Here is an 18,756-nt window from a genome sequence, read left to right as displayed (position 1 = left end):
GAAGAAGAAGAAAATCATAAAAGTAAAATAACAAGAAAGTAAAGGAAAATAAAAGAAATTTTATTAAGAAAGACAATTGTCACTTATTGAATTGCAAGAACAAAAGATGAATGTTAATGATAGCTAGCTACTCTATTTATAGTCTTATCGTCAACTTAAAACCAAAGCAACTATTAACTAGAATGTTCCACAAGAAACCACGGGCTTTTCGGTGAAAACAGGCAGCTAATTCATGAAGCAAAAGCAGCAAAAGATGGCCTGGGAGGTGGCACGGACTTGCCAACTGGTGGCACTGGCCGTGCCAAGCTTCTGACTTTGGGGAATCATAATTTTGTCTTCAATCTTCGTACTTTTCATCCGAATCAGCTCCTAATCCTCTTTCTTTTGCTCCAAGACTCAATCTATCAAACGTTCGTTCCTGAAATATAATAATATGCAATTGAAGTAAAATAGCTCTAAAAGGAAATAATATTAAAATAAAATAAACTTAAATCTAAATAAAACGAAACTAAATATTATATAAAAACTAATAATTATTGACTCATCAGCGCGCTTGCTCCAGATTCATCAGGCGCCTATTTTGTTCCTCGATTAACGACGTCTATCGTTGAACCGTGCGGATCAGGTTACCGACGAGGGCACCAGTTGGTGTGGTATCTTCAGGTGTCTCTGTAGGTCGTAGGGGACCTTGGAGAGGCCTTTGTTGGAGAGGAACTATTTGAGCTAGTTCCTCCCTGGGTGTGTCCACAGGTGAAGGTGAGGATGTCATACCATCCCGTTGAGGGATGCGTATCTCACTTCGTATCTGGGAGCTGGCACCGTTGGCAGCCATGGTAGTTTTTTGGAAAGCTTTGGTTTTTAGGAGTATAAAAACGGGGAGAGCTTATATATTCCCCACAGACGGTGCCACTGATCGTACCTGATCAGAAGGTGACTTCCGGTGCTTTGAATGCGGTGGTTGTGATGGTGGTGAAAGGTTTCAAAACGACTCTTGGAGTGAATGGGGGGTGTGTACCTGCAGGCACTCCGACGCGCAAGTCAGTAGAGATCAGAGAGTGAAGGTTTAGCAGGAAAGAAGATTCTACCTTGGGCCCTATTTATAGAGGTGGAGGGCTGCAGAGCCGTTGTAATGGCACACCTAGGTCTGCGCGGTTACAAATTCAGGGGAAGTGTAACCGCCAAAGAGTTTATTGCGGGAACATGCAGAGAGACGTTGTGGCTCGTTTGAACCGGTCTCGCTCGCTCCATGCACCCCTCTCGCGGAGAAGGGGTGTGCCACAAGTAACGTTTCCAAACGTGGAGTTTGGGCTTTGGATTGTATTGGGCCTAAGCAATGGGCCAAAGATCTTTGGACCGGTCCAGAACAGAAAGGTACAAATAAAGAGGGAAAAAAAATCTTTTTGTGCAATTGAAAAATTACAACTCTTAAAAACACATTTAAACAAAAACTCTTTTTGTGCAATTAGAAAGAGTGAGAAAAATAAAATTATTATTGATTCTCACCATTTTCTTAAATTTCTCTCTTCAGGTGAATTGTTTTAGGTTTATGTCTTTTTTTCTTATTCCAATTCTCTTTCATAATGATTGTTTCAATTCTCCAACTGCTTCATGTGTTGAATTCTAATTGAATTAATTTATGCTTTCTCCAATTGAATCCATTATTGAATTCACTAATTCTCACCATTATTGAATTATAATTGAATTGATTTTTGCTTTTTACAATTGAAGCATGTATTGTACACACGTGAGTAATATTAATGAATTGTTGCCTAAAAAACATTTATCTAGTAGTGAAAAGCGAAAAAAAATGAAATGAAGAGGTAATAAAATCACAACAAGAAACTCTTGATAAATTTGTTTTCAAAAGGTAGGTACCAAACAAAATGTTCTTAATGCTGTGCTAAATTTGGATATTTTGTGAAACTATTGTATATTCTCAATGATGGTCTATATCTATATGTCATATTTTTATTAGAGTTGATTTCTCTAGATAACATAGGTTGTGTTTGGTAACACAAAAAAGCTAGCTTATAGCTTGTTGGACAAGCTTATAAGCTTGTTTTGATAAAATAAGATGTGTTTAGTAAAAAGCTTTTTTCATTAGCTTATAGCGTTTTTTGAAAAGCTATTTCAATTAGCTTTTGAGCTTTTAGCTTTTAGCTTTTTATATTTTCTTTAAATTTTAACCTTTTATTTATGGCTTAATACATCCCCAGGTCCCTTAACTTATTTTAATTTCCAGTTTCGTCCCTTAACTATTAAACGTTTCAATTTGGTCCTTATCTTTGTTTCTTCATCGATTTGGTCCAATTTTATTAATTTTAAATCCCTAAAAAAGAAAACCGTTGGATCAAGGAAGTTCATCATATCTTACCGTGTACCACCAACACCTAAGTATCTGAAATTTAATTTTAAAAAATAATATAAATCCATTTATATTAATTTAGAAATAAAAAAATCTAAAAAGTTTGAAAAAATTGGAAAATTAATTTTCAAAAATAAAAAAATTCTAAAAAATCTAAAAAATTGGAAAATTAATTTTCAAAAATAAAAAAATCTAAAAAATTGGAAAATTAATTTTCAAAAATAAAAAAAATTGAAAAAAATCAGGAGTTTTTTTTTAAATCTGGAAATGTTTTTTACGGATTTAGCCAAAAGGGATTTTTGTTAATTATGATTCAGATTTTTTTCGAAATTAAAAAGATTTTACAAAATTCAGGAATTTAATATTCAAAATACAAAAAAAGCAAAAATTCAAAATTTTACAAAAAAGGTCATATTTTTTTCGAAAAAAAGTTTTTAAAAAATTCAGAGTTTTTTATGGATTTTTTTTAAAAAAAATCTGGAAAATTAATTTGGAAAGAAAAATCTGTACTTTTTTGAAATATATTTTCTAATAATTAGCCAAAATCGTAAAATCTTCATAACTTCGTAAAAAAAATGATTTCAAAAATAATCTGAATTTTTTCGAAAATAATAAAATTTTGAAAAAAAATCTAGATTTTTAAAATAATCGTGATTCTGAAATAAAAATTTTGAAAAAAATAATCTGAATTTTTTCTAAATTGGTATCGAAATTTTTAAAAGATAAAATATTTTCCAAATTTGTTTTGTAGAAAAAAAATTTTAAAACTTTTTTTCAAAAAAAAAAATCTGACCTTTTTTGTAAATTTCTGAATTTTTTCTTTTTTTGTATTTTGAAAATTAAATTCCTGAATTTTGTAAAATCTTTTTAATTTTGAAGAAAATCTGAATTATAATTAACAAAAATCCATTTTGGCTAAATCCGTAAAAAAACATTTCCAGATTTTAAAAAAAAATTCCTGAATTTTTTTCAAATTTTTTAGGATTTTTTTTATTTTTGAAAATTAATTTTCCAATTTTTTAGAATTTTTTTATTTTTGAAAATTAATTTTCCAATTTTTTAGATTTTTTTTATTTCTAAATTAATATAAAGGGATTTATATAATTTTTAAAAATTAAATTTCAGATACTTAGGTGTTGGTGGTACACGGTAAGATATGATGAACTTGCTTGATCCAACGGTCCTCTTTTTTAGGGATTTAAAATTAATAAAATTGGACCAAATCGATGAAGAAAACGAAGATAAGGACGAAATTGAAACGTTTAATAGTTAAAGGACGAAACTGGGAAATTAAAATAAGTTAAGGGACCTGGGGATGTATTAAGCCTTTATTTATTTTATTTTGTTGTTTTTAATTAAAAAAAACTAACCACTTTCTAATATAACCGCTCACGTTCCTCTGTAAAACTGCTCACGTTTTAGCATTCAGCAATAGTATATATGGCTTTTTAATTTTTCTTGTTCAATTTTTTTTACCTTACTCTTAATTCATACAATAAATAATTATATATAAAATTTACCATAAATAATGAAGCAAGTTTAGTTAAATAAAATTTATAAAAAAGTTTTATTAAATAAAAAATGTCAATTAAATTCATAAATATATTTATCATTTCAGAGATTAAAATAATTTGAAATAAATTTAAATATTTAAAAAGAAAAACATTAAGTAATAAAAATTATATATGAGTTATAAAAAAAAATTAAACAAACATGTCCCTTTATGTCATTTTATATTTATCAGCCACTTCATCAGCTAATTTTACCAAACACTTTAAATTTTAATAAGTTAACTTTTCAGCTATTGATAAGTGTTTAAAAGTGATATATTTCATATAGGAGTTTAGGCATTTTAGTGACTTGTTTTGCAAGATTCTCTATGGAAAACTCCAATTATTGTGTAAATATGTCATTTATGCTTTTGAGCCTTATTCTACCCTTTTTGTGCAGGAAAATACAAGCAAGGAGCAAGAAACGTCAAAGTTCAATGTCCTACGCTATTAGCGTGTCCTACGCTATTAGCGTGAGAAGAAATGGCCAAGGTCAGAGAGATACGCCATTAGCGTACCTAGGGCGTAGGTTTTGGAGAACTCTTGAAGAGTACGCTAATAGCGTATTCTGAGCTATTAGCGTACAAGCTCCAGAGAGCTACGCTATTGGCGCACCTGGAGCGTAGCTAGTCAAGAAGAACTACGCTATTGGCGTAAACTACGCTATTAGCGTAAATACTCCAGAGAGATACGCTATTGGCGTGGCTGGAGCGTAGCAGCAGGGCAAGGCCAACGTGGCACTCTCCTATTGGCCAGATTATAGGCCGCCTTACCACGCTATTAGCGTGAGTTGCGCTATTAGCGCAGGTGTAAAAATGCAGGCCCATTTAAATAGCATTCTTCCCTCTCTCTACTATTATTCACTATTCCATTGAAACATTTTATACATTTCTAGAGAGAGGTTAGAGCTATTTCAAAGAGAGAAACACAAAGCAAGTGATTAAGGAGTAGATTCAACCCTAGATTCATTGAGACATCAAGGATCTTGGCATGGAATCTTCATCTTTCCTTCCTTCCTTGCATTAGTTTACATGTCTATATGTAACTATCACCTTCTATGTAGTATTGAGGTAACAATCAAGCTATTATGTAATCTTTTGATCTTTTAATATATAAGGTTCTAGCTTAATGATTCAATATTGTTGTTATTCTTGCTTTTAATGCTTTCAAAGAGATTCAAGATGATTTGGACACAAACCCTTGAATCTAGAACTAGAATAACAATCTATCTTATGTTATATCACTCTTGACAAGTTTGTAAACCTTTGATAATTACTTTTAATCAAGCTTTTAATGCTTTCGGATACTTAATCAGGCTGGACACGGTCGATTAAGTCATCCGATCGACTTTGTTATCGTTTAAGGAATTTGGACACGAATGTTTAAACGCTAACTTAGAAATAACGATGTCGCTTTGGACACGAAGGATGTTGTAGAAATGATTGTAATAATATTGGTTATAAAGCTAGAGTCTGTTAATCGATCGAGAGATTGCTGCTGTTATGCTTGTTCGTTATCTTATACCGCAAGCGAAATAGTTCAATCTCCTCTCGTTTTTACTTTTGTAATCTATGGATATAGTGTTACAAACAAACAAATTATATCCAAACACTTAATGTGAACTATTGCGAAAATGCTTATAAATAAACGTAACTCCCTGTGGAAACGATCCTATATATACTCACGTGTACATAGTTATATGACATGTAGGAAAAATCTTACATCAGCTATAAGCTACCAGCTATCAGCTAGCTTATAGCTTATTTTTACTAAACACACCCATAATATCACACTACCTCACTTACATCATTCACATGTACAAGCATTATCCACAATTATACATCAAATATACAACTCCACATATCTCACAAATTCACCAAGTAACATAATTTATCAACACAAATTTCACCAAGGCACATAGTCAATTATGACACATTTCACATATCTCGAATGCATGAGATGTTCTAGATTCGACTCTACACGCAAGTGGTATCATTGGATGTCGGAGTTAATTTTACCGATTAATCCATGTACATATCTCTACATATCTCCATATATAGGACTTATGAATGCATGGATGTCAAGTATTGACTTGATAATGCACCGCACCAATTTACTCTACATATTCTTCACATATCTCCACATATTGCATTATCAAACAATACATCCATGCATCACACATTGATCAATTAATAAATCGTCTCTACATATTCATCCTCAACAATCATAAACAATTTGTCAAGAATTCATAACCATAAAGAAACAATAACATTTCAAAGTCACACTTTGCATAAAAGACGGCCAACTAACCATATCATGAAATTCATCATATTAAACACTCAATCAACATTCATTAATTCTTACTCTATCAAATTATCATAAATACAAAGTCATTTGCAAGTTATCCGATCATAAAATCTCATTTTGACAAATTTAGTCTATTTTCACAAAAATCATCGTTTTCTAAATAATTTAGCGAAAACAAAACATTCATGTTCAACACATCAACAAATCATCTTCACATATGACATATCATCACAATAGTCCACACATATCAACCTCAAAGCTCAATTCTGGTTAATTCCAAAAATTTACTAAGTTCGTCTCATTTTCTCATTTTTCAAAAGTAATTCATTTTCAAAGTAAAACCAAGTTCTAAGCCTACATACTCCTTGCATATTCATTCTAAACTCATAGTTACATAAGGCAAATCATAACCCTATCATTTCATTTGAGAAAAATGAGTTTCCGAAAATTCTTTGTTCTTGACATTTTTCAACTAAGTTTCAATCCAATTCATCAAAACCATTTTAATTCAATCACATTGAAGTTCCAGTAGGTTTAAAAATGAAAACAGCAATCAAACATATCAAAAGAGACACTAAGGGTTGTTTGGAACGACCCCCAACTTCCCGGGACGCCTAAAATCATGGGTTCTGTCCTGGGCTACTTGCCACAGCAAGCTACATGAACCAAGATTTTTGGGTTCCCATCGGGAATTCATTCCAAATGTTCATAAAACTCTCGATTTTGATCTCTTTTGATCCAAATTCTTTTCCTAAACTATGTTATTAGTTAACAGAAATCAAAAGACAATCAAAACACTTACAAACATGAATTCATAACGTTACTTCATCACAAAATCAACATCAAGCTCATTTTTCACCAAAAACTCATATTTTCACAATTTCATTCAATTTTCACAAACAACACCAATAAATTAAACCCCATCAACATACAAACATGTATAATCATTTATCAAGTGAATTTAGACATGTTTGAACAGTAATCACTCACAAATTCATGATTTACACTTAATGGAGCAAAAATCACCATAACAACTTATTTCACACATCAACTATGAAATTGAACATATAAACACATCAATTTCATGAAATTTAACATACCCATAACTACACAAAATTAGGAGCACGAAAATCAACATCAAAAATCATAAAAATCATAATTCACACAAAAACACTTATGACCCATAAGCTAAAACTTAATTATAAGTGATTATATGAATACATTTATCTATCCTCCTTACCTCAAAGCTTCAATTCTTCTAGTTATGGCTTCACTCTCCCCTCTAGCTTTCCTCTTCGCCAAGTTCTTCCTCTTCTCCTCTTCTCTCTATCTTCCCACTTTCTCTCCATAGCCTCCCTTTGTTATGAGAATGAAATGTTCTAACTCAAGTTTCCCTTCATGAGTTAAGTATATATACTACTCTCCAATGAGCAAGGTTTCTAATGTTCTAAACCCTTACTAACAAATATCCCTTAGTCTTAAAATGATTGAAATACCCTTCCAGTCTAAAAATCTACTAATCCCAATTCAAATACACACATAAGCAATTAAGCACGTATAAACACTCATAAATACTTAAAATAATTCTAGCTAAAAACTGGCTGTTATATAATCCAAATGGATGAAATGCAAATATTATGTTATGTGGATTAAATGATGAGAAGAGGAATTAAATAAAATAATAGAGGTGGGATGTGCGAAATAGAAGTAATAAAATAAGTGGGGGAGGAGGGAGTAAATTATGTCAGGTAGAGGGGAGGAAAATAATAATAATAATAATAATAATAATAATAATAATAATAATAATAATAATAATTAACCTAGTTTCCTAGTATAAATAGAGAAATAGAAAATCAAAATAAACATGTTTTTCTAAACGGAGAAAAGGAGAGAGGAGAAGAAGCAAACCCTAACTAAGGAGAAGTGACAAATAATTAATGGAGGATCGAACCATGCTCTTGATGCCAAGTTAACAATATTGGGTTTCAATAGAAAAGATAGAATAACACAAAACGGCTAGTTTCATAAAATACCAATATCTTAACATTACAAAATGTTACAAGAGAGAGTGTGTATATATATATATAACCTAATGGACTACTATCTTAGTAATAGAAAGACCCAATAGCTTAAGCCCAATAATTTATTATCTAACACACGACACTTATTTGATATGCAAGTCTTTTCAAATATTCAAGTGTAGGTGCTTATAGTTTGCAAACATTCAATGCTTGAAACATTGAATTCACTAACATTGGAACACTTGGTGCGCACCTTGACCTTAGAGTTGCTTATAGATCTAAAACATAAATTGTGATTGCAAATTGAAATTATCTTTCGCCTTGATACTCATCTCTTATTTGATATGCAAGTGTTATCAAATACTCAAGTGTAGGTGCATGGAGTTTGCAAACGTTTAATGCTTGAACTTCTTTAATCACTGACATTTGAAGACTTGGTGCACACCTTCAACTTAGAGCTGCTCATAGATCCAAAGTTCCAATTATTCACACCATTATTGATATGGTTGAACAAATCATTTCAATTAAACTATGGTTTTGGAAACTGGTAGAAGAACCGTCGTTTGATGACATTTTTCTTCAAACATGAAAGGTTTGGAGATCTTACTCCAGTTTTGTTTTAATAATGGAATATTAGTCCGACCATTCACTGTTCTGTGATTTCACGCTGAAATATATGATACTTCTGCAATTTTTATGTTTATCTGAAACATTATTAGAATTTGTAAGATACTGTAGAAAAATTGAGATGACAAATGTAAATTAGAGACATAAAAAGTGAAATTGGTTACCAAAATGTTGTAAGATGATTACCATAACATTTGAATACAACTTAAATATATTTTGAATTATTTTGTAAACTTATATGATAGCTTATAAATAGAGCCAATTATTTACTTTAAATTTGGCAAAATTATTTGTATTGAGAGAAATTAGAATGGAATAGAATCACTCTTGAGTGATTCTAAGTCTGAATCAGATTCTGATGATGGTGATATAGAAAAAACTTAAAAACCAACTTGTTACAGTTAATTATCATAAATGATCAAAGTGGTACCGAAAAAATAAATTCAAAGGGCCAATTTGTTACAATTAAATAAATTAAAGAACATCTGGTATAATTTAGTCTTTTTCTTATATGCATGCTTAATTTTTTTTAGGAAAAACAAACTCATGGTTACTCATTTCCCATGGTATCCCAAATTACATGATTTTTAATCTAAAATATTCATTTCAAATTGACAACTTACCTTATCAATCCTGGATCCATTACTTATTTGTTTATCTTTAACTTCCCAATTGTTCATCAATTCAACGCGAAGCCTTTTGGTTCTTTGGTTTTCTTCTTGATGTAATAGGTGGAATTGAAATCTAAATCCATATATGGCTGAAAAGTTATTAATAAAATTTAAAACAATAAAATGCCAAAATATTCTACCAAAGGTATATTAAAATATGAAATAATCTACAAATTACCTCATTTGGTGGAGCAATGATGATGGTAGTATCATCATTATTTTTTAGGACTATCATTTTTATCATTACCGCCATCAAAATTTGTATTATCGTCATTGACATTGTTGTCATTTGGAAACATGTATGATATTGGTTTAGCATCATACATCACATCATCTTCCTGATCAATTAACATGCATATTACAAGTATAATTAAATTAACTATACATATTTCTCACAAACAAAAAAAAGTAATACAATGGATGTACAAAATATGAATGTAATTAATTCTATTAAATAGAAAATCTAATATGCTATAGTTAATTTATTTTACATAGATATCCATTCATTATTGTCAAAGTATGATAGTAATAAAGAATACTTTTTTAAAGGATAATGGAGAAGTGTACTCAATACATAAAAGAAAACAAATTAGTAATTAAGGTGCAAGATGATCAAACTAGATTCTTTATTTTTATAATTCATATCAAGGAACATTAAGTCTTTCAAAATCAAAGCACACTAATGAAAAATACACATTTCACTTAGATCTTGAAAGAAAGAAAAAAATTAGAGAAATCAAAATGAAGATATTCAGAAAGATAAAAGTATGGAAACAGGATGGGATTATACAAAAGTATAAACAAAGCATCATATTCAACAAAAACAAGTTTCTTGCTTCAACAATTCCGACCACTTTCACTTCATTTTAAAGGAACGTAATATATATTTGAACATTCGTGTACATAAGGATATTTATGTAATTTACTATATTTAATAGCGGGTATGGATATCCGTGGGTACATATATCATTAAATCAGCATCTGTATCCATCAATTAGCAGGTAGTTAAAATATCCGTTTATTTTATCCGTGGATATCCACTAAGATATATGCACCGTGTCCATGGCGAATTTTATCTGCCGCTATCCACGGGTTTGGATTCTTTTGCCATCCGTAATAATATACACTACTGTGCATGTGTATCATCCCTAATTAGATATGCCACGGTTGAAAATTTGATAAGTACTGTTTTAAAAATCTCTATTGAAATATACAATATATTTTAAAGTTTGATATAATAAATTCGGAAAAAAAAAGAATAAAAACAAGTTTTTATAGATCCATATACTATGATTGACCAAAAGGATATGCATAGAACTTGTACAACTTCTAGAGAGAAAACAATGAAATATTAACATATAATTTATTAAATGGCAAAAGATAAAATGAAAACAGAAAACGAACAAACCTAATATATATATATATATATATATATATATATATATAATTGAAAAATCTAGCAACTACACTGTAGTATTTACCTTTTCCACCAAAGTCTCTCTGTTTTTGAGTTTGGATTGGCAGCCATGGAAAAGAGGGGATGGTAGTTGTTGACACCTAATGAAATTTATATAAATAGTCAATATATATAAATTAGGGAAAATAAAAGCAATTTGATTGAGGCTATATATACAACAATATATTGAATTTATAGATTCATTGAATAATTGATGTATTTTGTCTATAATATTGATCAAATACACCAGTTATTTAATGAATATAAAAAATGGTATTTTACTTATAATAACGACCAGAGAGTCTATATACAAGTATTAATGTATATACAATTTTACATTTGACTTTATTTTAAGACGAGTTAAAACAAGATAAAGATAAATCCTAAAAAATATTGGTCTTAAACATAATCCAAGTAAAGGGCAGAGAAATAAGCATGACTCGTGCATTTCATAAGCACGACCACGCGTTTTTCTACACCCTGTGCAGAAATGCAGATTTTTTTGCAATTTCCACCATTGGAGCCTTTCAAAGCTCCGATTCTAAACCTCAACACACCAAACAGCCCATAAACATTACATTAAGGTTATACTAACATAATACACCAATTTCACAAAGATTATCCACTAACAACGACTTTTCATAGGATTAATTCACCATTAAACACTTAACCAAACCAATCCAATTTTCACTCACCACCAATGCACACCAACATATATCACCAAATACCAAAAATAATTGCACAACATCTAAAGGGTTCATGAGAACATCAATATTGGGGATGAATAGACACAACAATGACGAGGGTTTACGAACCCTCTTTTCCCCTTTATAAAATTACACCCTAGGATGAATAATGCCCCCTACCTCGAATTCACAGAGTTGAAGCTTTTGCTTGTGTCCATAGGTTTTGCTCTTGCCTCTTCCAGTCCTTTTTTCTCCTAGGTTTCACGTACTGACTTCTCTGTATTTCTATTTTTCTTTTTATACTAAGAAATTAGTGTTATCTTTTATTATTACTATTTTCCTCCCCTTTACTTATCATAATTCACTCCTTACTCCACCAATTATTTTATTATCTTATTTCTCACCTCCTGCCCTTAATATCTTTTATTTTATTCACTTTCCTGTGATTTAATCAAATAAAATTTTAATAATTCTACTAAGACTCCACAATGCCTCAATAATAGCCTATTTCTTTAACTAAAGTGCCCCATCACCATAATAAATATTTGAAAAAATATTTAATTTTACTAAATTAAATGAATGAAAAATCATGGTGTTAGAATTTGTGCTTAGGTAATTAGTCCAATTAGATGATATTAAGTGGTCCAAAATCATAGCTGACTTCAGTGCTTAATTTATGCTCCATTTTTTTTACCATAAAGACGTTTTAATGAGCTTCGAGTGGAAAATTAAATTTGTATCTCCATTCATTTTCTTTATAATACCTATTTTCACGCCACAATCAGATCTACTGCCAAATATATCTTTGAATCTCTATGCTCTACCTGGGAAGGGAACCAACAGGTTAAGGAAGCTAAAACTAACCAATTTGTACATCAGTATGATATCTTAAAATTGAAGGAAGAGGAAGATATTGACACTTTGTACTCAAGGTTTCAAACTCTTATGTTTGGCCTTCAAGTTTTGAAAAAGAGTTATTATGTACTTGATCATGTCAAGAAGATTCTTAGAAGTCTTCCTGTCAGGTTCAGACCAAAGGCTACAACAATTTAGGAAGCAAAGGACTTGAATAAGCTAACTTTGAAAGTCTCATAAGCTCTCTCAAGAGTCATGAGATTGATCTTGTTAGAGATGAACCAGCTAAGAAATCCAAGTCTATTGCTCTGATATCTAAAGGTAAATTTATCAAAGCTCTTCAAGCTATTAAGTCAGAAGAAGAAACTCCTAATGGAGATTCTAACAATGACTCAGAGTTCAAGAAATGGCTTATTTAACCAAAAGATCCAGCGACCTGACCACAAACAAAAGGTTCCTGGGTAAGAGAAGTGGTTCAAAAGGTTTAGGATTCAGGAACAAGTATGAAGATCAGAATGGTTACCGTAACTGCAAGAGATTTGGTCACTTCATTGCTGACAATCCAGAGTTACAGAAGGACATGTCAAGAAAAGAAAGTTCTAAGGAGAACTACAAGAACAAGATGAAGAAAAGTCTCATGGAAACATGGGATGAGTTTGATGAGAAAGCAAAATTTGACAAAGATGAAGAAGAAGCAAATCTTGGTCTAATGGCCAAAACAACTTCTGATGCTAAATCTGAATCAGATTCTGATGATGGTGGTAAGGAACTTCTTAAATTTATTAAACCAACTCAGAGTCTGAGACTGAAAAGTCAAAGGTTTTGACCAAACTAGCGTTTGAGACTTAGAAGGCCAATACTCCAGAAATGTCAAAACCAAAGACGTAGAGACCTCAAGTTGTGGGTGACTCAAAATCTGAAGCTAAGAACAATTCAAGACCAAAAACTTTTAAACCAAAATTCTTGGATAATTCTTAGCAACAAAGCTTCAAGTCTAAGGCAAAAAGGAAGGGAAAATCTTTCATGACTAAAAAGAAAGGACCCATTAAGATATGGGTACCTATAAATGAAATTGTTTACATTTCACGTATGACTCGAGGCAAAACACTGGATTCAATCCTAACTCTTGGAGAATGGATATTCATAAAACATGATGGAAGGAATGCATGTGTTCCAAGTCCTAACACTGAAAGAGGAAGATACCGTGGATTCTGGAGGAGACCAGAAGAGAAGGACTTCTGGTAAGGTGATTACTGTTAATCCCTCCCTCTCATGTAATTATTGTTTTGTTGTTTGAATTTTTGATAGATCTCAACATAATACACTTAGCATAAATTAATTATGTGATAGTTATTATGTTATGATGTGAGATATGAAAATCTGCATAGTTATCATTATGACAAGTTCTTAAGGTTCTCAAGTCTAAAGAAGGGACAACACTTTTGTAATCAATTTTTGAATCTTGATGATAAAAAAAAACATATTGTTTTATGAGAGTAAGTAATGGTTAATCACTTTGATATAATAAGATTACAACGTGCCAACTATAGATTAATTTCTATAGTTTAGCAAGTTGAACTAGTCAAGGGACTACTAGTGTTACAACATCACTCAGATGCTCTTTAAAGGGGAATGCCATAAAAGAACTTTTGATAAAATCTTTTCAAAATAAACATCATTGTCCTATTTCTTCATAGTTTAAGAACCTCCTCATATGAACTTGCCTATATCAGTTAACACTGAACAAGCAAACAGGAAGGAGTATGAACAAGTCATACATGATAACTACAGCAAGAGAACTTAGTTAATTTCTCATAACTTAAGTTGAGACAAATGATTTGAACTGTACATAATGAGATCTGAACAAGATTTATTCCTAACAAGAATATTATGGATCTGTTTTGAGAAATAAACCAAGCATGTCTCATCTTCATAAGTTTAGATGTATCAGTTATATCTTAAACATCTAAATTTGTCAGAAGCAAATTGTGCCAAAATCTACTAAGTGTATTCCTCTAGGAATTATAAATAAAAGGGTTAATATGTGTTTACCCCCCTATAATATAGGCCATTTCCGGTTTTACCCCCTGTAAAATATTTTTTTTGGATTTCGTTCTCGTAATTTGAAGATTTTTGGTTTTGGACCTTCATGAGCTTTGACAGTACAAAATCAAAGATATGGCAGGGGGTAAACCGAAATTTGCTCAAATGAACAGGGGGGTAAACCAAATTTTTTTCAAATTACAAGAGGGGTAAACCTAAATTTGCTCAAATTACAGGGGGTGAAATTTTCAATGAAGGTCTAAAACCAAAATATTTTCAAATTTCAAGGATGAAATTCAAAAAAAAATATTTTACAGGGGGGAAAACCGGAAATGACCTATATTACAGGGGGTAAACACATATTAACCCTAAATAAAATGAATAGAGATACAATATTATAGAACATATAATTAAATATAAAAACAGTCACCATAACCTAATATGAGATATAAAACTCAACACACGACATATGATGTTTTTAAAAAAAATTGAACTCCTATATATTTATTTAGGGTTAATAGTGCTTTACCCCTCCTGTAATATAGATCATTTCTGGTTTTACACCCTGTAAAATATTTTTTTTGATTTACCCCCTTGTAAAATATTTTTGTTTTAATATACCCCCCTAATAGGTCATTCAAAACCAATTTTTTTATTTTTTTCAGAAATTTTGGTTTTTGAATGACCTATTAGGGGGGGTAAATCAAAACAAAAATATTTTACAGGGGGTAAACCAAAAAAAATATTTTACAGGGTGTAAAACTGAAAATGACCTATACTACAGGGGGTAAAGCACCATTAACCCATTTATTTTTTTTTCTAAGAAAACAATTCGTAATCCTACTTTACGAATTTGAGCCATGTTTCACTCTGATTAACATGATCACTATATTACATAATATATTTGAATCAATGACCTAGAACATAATTTTTACTAATGACAAATAAAAAAGTTTTATGATCAACACATCAATGAAGTTAGATCCAATAATTTTATTCATAAACTTTTTTTCTTAACAATAACACAAATTATTTCTATAGGCTAAAAATTCATCTGATAATAGAATAGAGAATTTGAAGCAAAATAAGAATTAAAAAGAATATATTCATATAGTATGATAAATATGAAAATAAATTGTTGATGGTATACCTTTGGTATTTCGTCGATTTGATTATGTGATTTATAATTATTTTTATTTGAACATCTTCATCTTGATCTACAGATTCACCTTCATCCATTGCTACATGATTCAAATTGGACCACCCAATCTACAAAGTTTGAGCAAAAGGATTTGGACAAGCTATTCGATCCGGAATTCTATCGATGAGTGTTGTTGTTGTCAAATTGGATGTAAATCAAATTTAATGGGAACAAGTTGACAACAAGATATGCTTCAGATCAAGTTGACAACAACATTAGTTTATGAAATCAATTTCAGATTCAAAGAGGCAGCGAGATCTTGAAAAATGATTAATAAATAAAGAATATCAGAGAAAATAAAAACAAATTATATGAAGAATCTGGAGAACAAAGACTAATTGTAGAAATAAGGAAGAAGCATTATTGAAAAGAATTAGAAGAAATGAATGAGAAAATATTGTCGATGCGGCCATATTTATATTGAATGAGTAACAAAAGAGAGGATGGGCCATCGGGTTTTGGGACAATGGGCTTGGGCCGATTAATCATAGAAACTAGAGAGTTGATCTTCTCCCATTTAGAATTGCTTATTCCCCTAAGAAAGCCAGACATGGGTTAAATCACGTAGGTGTATTTTCATTGTGAGTTCACTCATGTAGGTACTTTTATCAGTGTGAGTTAACTCACGTAACACGGGAATGAACAAAAACAAAAGGGAGAAGAGCAATTCTCTAGAAACTATATAAACCAAGACATAAAATGTTGCCAAGAAAAGTCTCAAGATGCCTTCAAACTCCCTTATAATATGCCACTTGCACTAGTTAAATGGATACATATAATTATAATTATTTAAAGGTTTATTTATCTTTCTTTGTCCCTTAACTTTATTTTGGAGTTCATTTTGGTCCCTTAATAAAAAACAAATTTAATATTGGTCTTTCAAAATCTAAAATCTTTGTATCGAGCAAGACTTGTATAGTCATAATCACAAATGTTTTTAATTTAGGAACACACACAAACGGTAAAAAGTAAAAGATGAAAAATTGTTATCTATATTATATATAAAGAAAATAACATGGTTTGACTCTTTTGGGCTGCCTTTTTCTTTTTCCAAAATTACTCTCCGCTTTCAATATAAATAGCACATATAAAAAATAGATAAGGGTAAATTCAAATATTAAAATAAAAGTGTAACAAACATGATCTGAGTATATATGTCCAGTTTTTTTCCTTTATCCTTTAAACAGTGTAACAAACTAGATGAGTATATCTATACTTACTTTTTCATTATCCAAATTATACCTTTAAACAAATTTTTTCTATCATAAAGATTGTTGTTGGTGTCAATAAAAAAAATAAGAATTTAAATTATATTTTATTGTTATATTGTTGGTATCATTGAAATAGATAATTATAGTTAGTTTTATTTTGTTTTTGAAGAAAGTTAGTTTGATTTTTTTTAATTTAAAAGCAAAAGACATTTATATATATACTTTTAATCAAAATCAAAATTTCATAAAAAAAAAAATATTGTGCATAATTTTCAAACGTCAGCGCAATAAAAAGAGCGGAAAGATTAGCACGTGAGTCTCCGTCTTTTCGGTAGTTTTCAATAATAATAACTTGTTTTTTTCATTTTCTACTTTTTATTATTTATGAGTGTTTCTAAATCAAAATTATTTATAGTTGTTACTATACAAGTTCTTCTAATTTTTATCAACAAAAAAATTTGAAACCTTGTCGAATATTTTTCTACGTCATATGAATGTGCTAAAAACACAAACAAAAGAGTTTAAATTGTGTTGACCATTTTTTTCATTTTGACGTAGGTATGATTAAACCTTAGTAACTTTCAACTTACAACGTCTATTCTCTTGCAGCTTCAACTCTTTCATCCTTCAACCCACTAAGGAACCTGGCATCCAATGAAGCTTCAATCGTGGGAGCAGCAACTGATAATTCACCTGCTTGCTGAACAGTTCACTTACCGGTACCCTTCATGCAAGTTTTGTCGAGAACCTTGTCAACAAGATATCCATCAACCTTACCATCCGAATATATCCGCAGTGATTTCAATCAGGAAACTTAAAAGATCTCCCTTGTTCCATTCACTAAATGCACTTTGTAGCTCCTCATTTGACAACTTTCCAATTGATTTCAACACATCGTAAGCCTCAGCAATCAGCTGCATGTCAAGTCATCATAACCTGCTAGTAAGCACTACAAATATATAGAACTTATAACCCTCTTTTATTTGTAAATAATCAAGTAGTATATTCTAACTTATAAGCTATGTATCACCGACACGTCATATTAAAGATCTGTCTAACGTTCAAAGTCTGTAAGTGTTTGACATCAACGTGACATTGACACATTACATTTGATTATTCTATTTTATCAGATTATCAAACTAGGAGAATCTGACTAAGGAATATTCATGCACGCATTCTCATATCTTACAAACCTAGTATGCTACTATTAAAAATAATTCAATTTGTTATACAACTTTTTTATATACTCAATTTGTTAATCCCCACTTGAAAAGGGATTTAAGATTTGAATAGATTCTTGGATATCAGTTAACAGCAAACAAAGTATGGAAAGATAATTACTGAGTAACATGAAAGAATATCTCAATTGTATACGATCCATTTTCTTGATTTTTGTTTACAAAGAAGTGGTTCTCAACAAGTGTAACAATTATTAAAATTTTCAATAACTTAATGCTTTCCTTGAATTTGAAAGAGATATTTAAACCCTCTTGAGATTTTGTGGAAAGATATTATTTTCTAAAAATAGTTTATCATGAATCTGTGCCCACATCTATTTCAGCCAAACACCATTACAAGCTTCTCAATCATTATTCTCATTATTGACAAAAACCATTGAAGACTTTTCAATCATTGAGTCCATTATTGTCATAAAGACTTCAAAACAAAATGTAATAAAACAAGAAACTCAACACCAACAGGAGAGAAAAGAGAAAGTAGATGGATTGACAGAAGTTACTTCTAACAGCTAGCTAAGATATAAG

At 30.6% G+C, this 18,756-nt stretch overlaps 1 long non-coding RNA gene across 1 annotated transcript; it reads right to left on the bottom strand.

Moving 5' to 3' along the window:
* Positions 1-8,242: 8,242 nt before the first annotated feature.
* LOC146904651 (uncharacterized) lies at positions 8,243-16,003 on the bottom strand. Its single transcript, XR_015018435.1, has 5 exons — positions 15,732-16,003; positions 11,023-11,098; positions 9,720-9,879; positions 9,494-9,614; positions 8,243-8,947 (listed from the first exon to the last, which is right to left on the bottom strand). It is a non-coding gene; the product is annotated as an uncharacterized LOC146904651 (long non-coding RNA).
* Between the last annotated feature and the right edge of the window lie 2,753 nt (positions 16,004-18,756).

Source organism: Medicago sativa, chromosome 7 (genome assembly GCF_051527215.1).
Source record: "Medicago sativa cultivar Bolivia chromosome 7, Bolivia_mono, whole genome shotgun sequence".
Lineage (NCBI taxonomy): Eukaryota > Viridiplantae > Streptophyta > Magnoliopsida > Fabales > Fabaceae > Medicago > Medicago sativa.
This window is presented reverse-complemented; position numbering and strand designations above follow the sequence as displayed.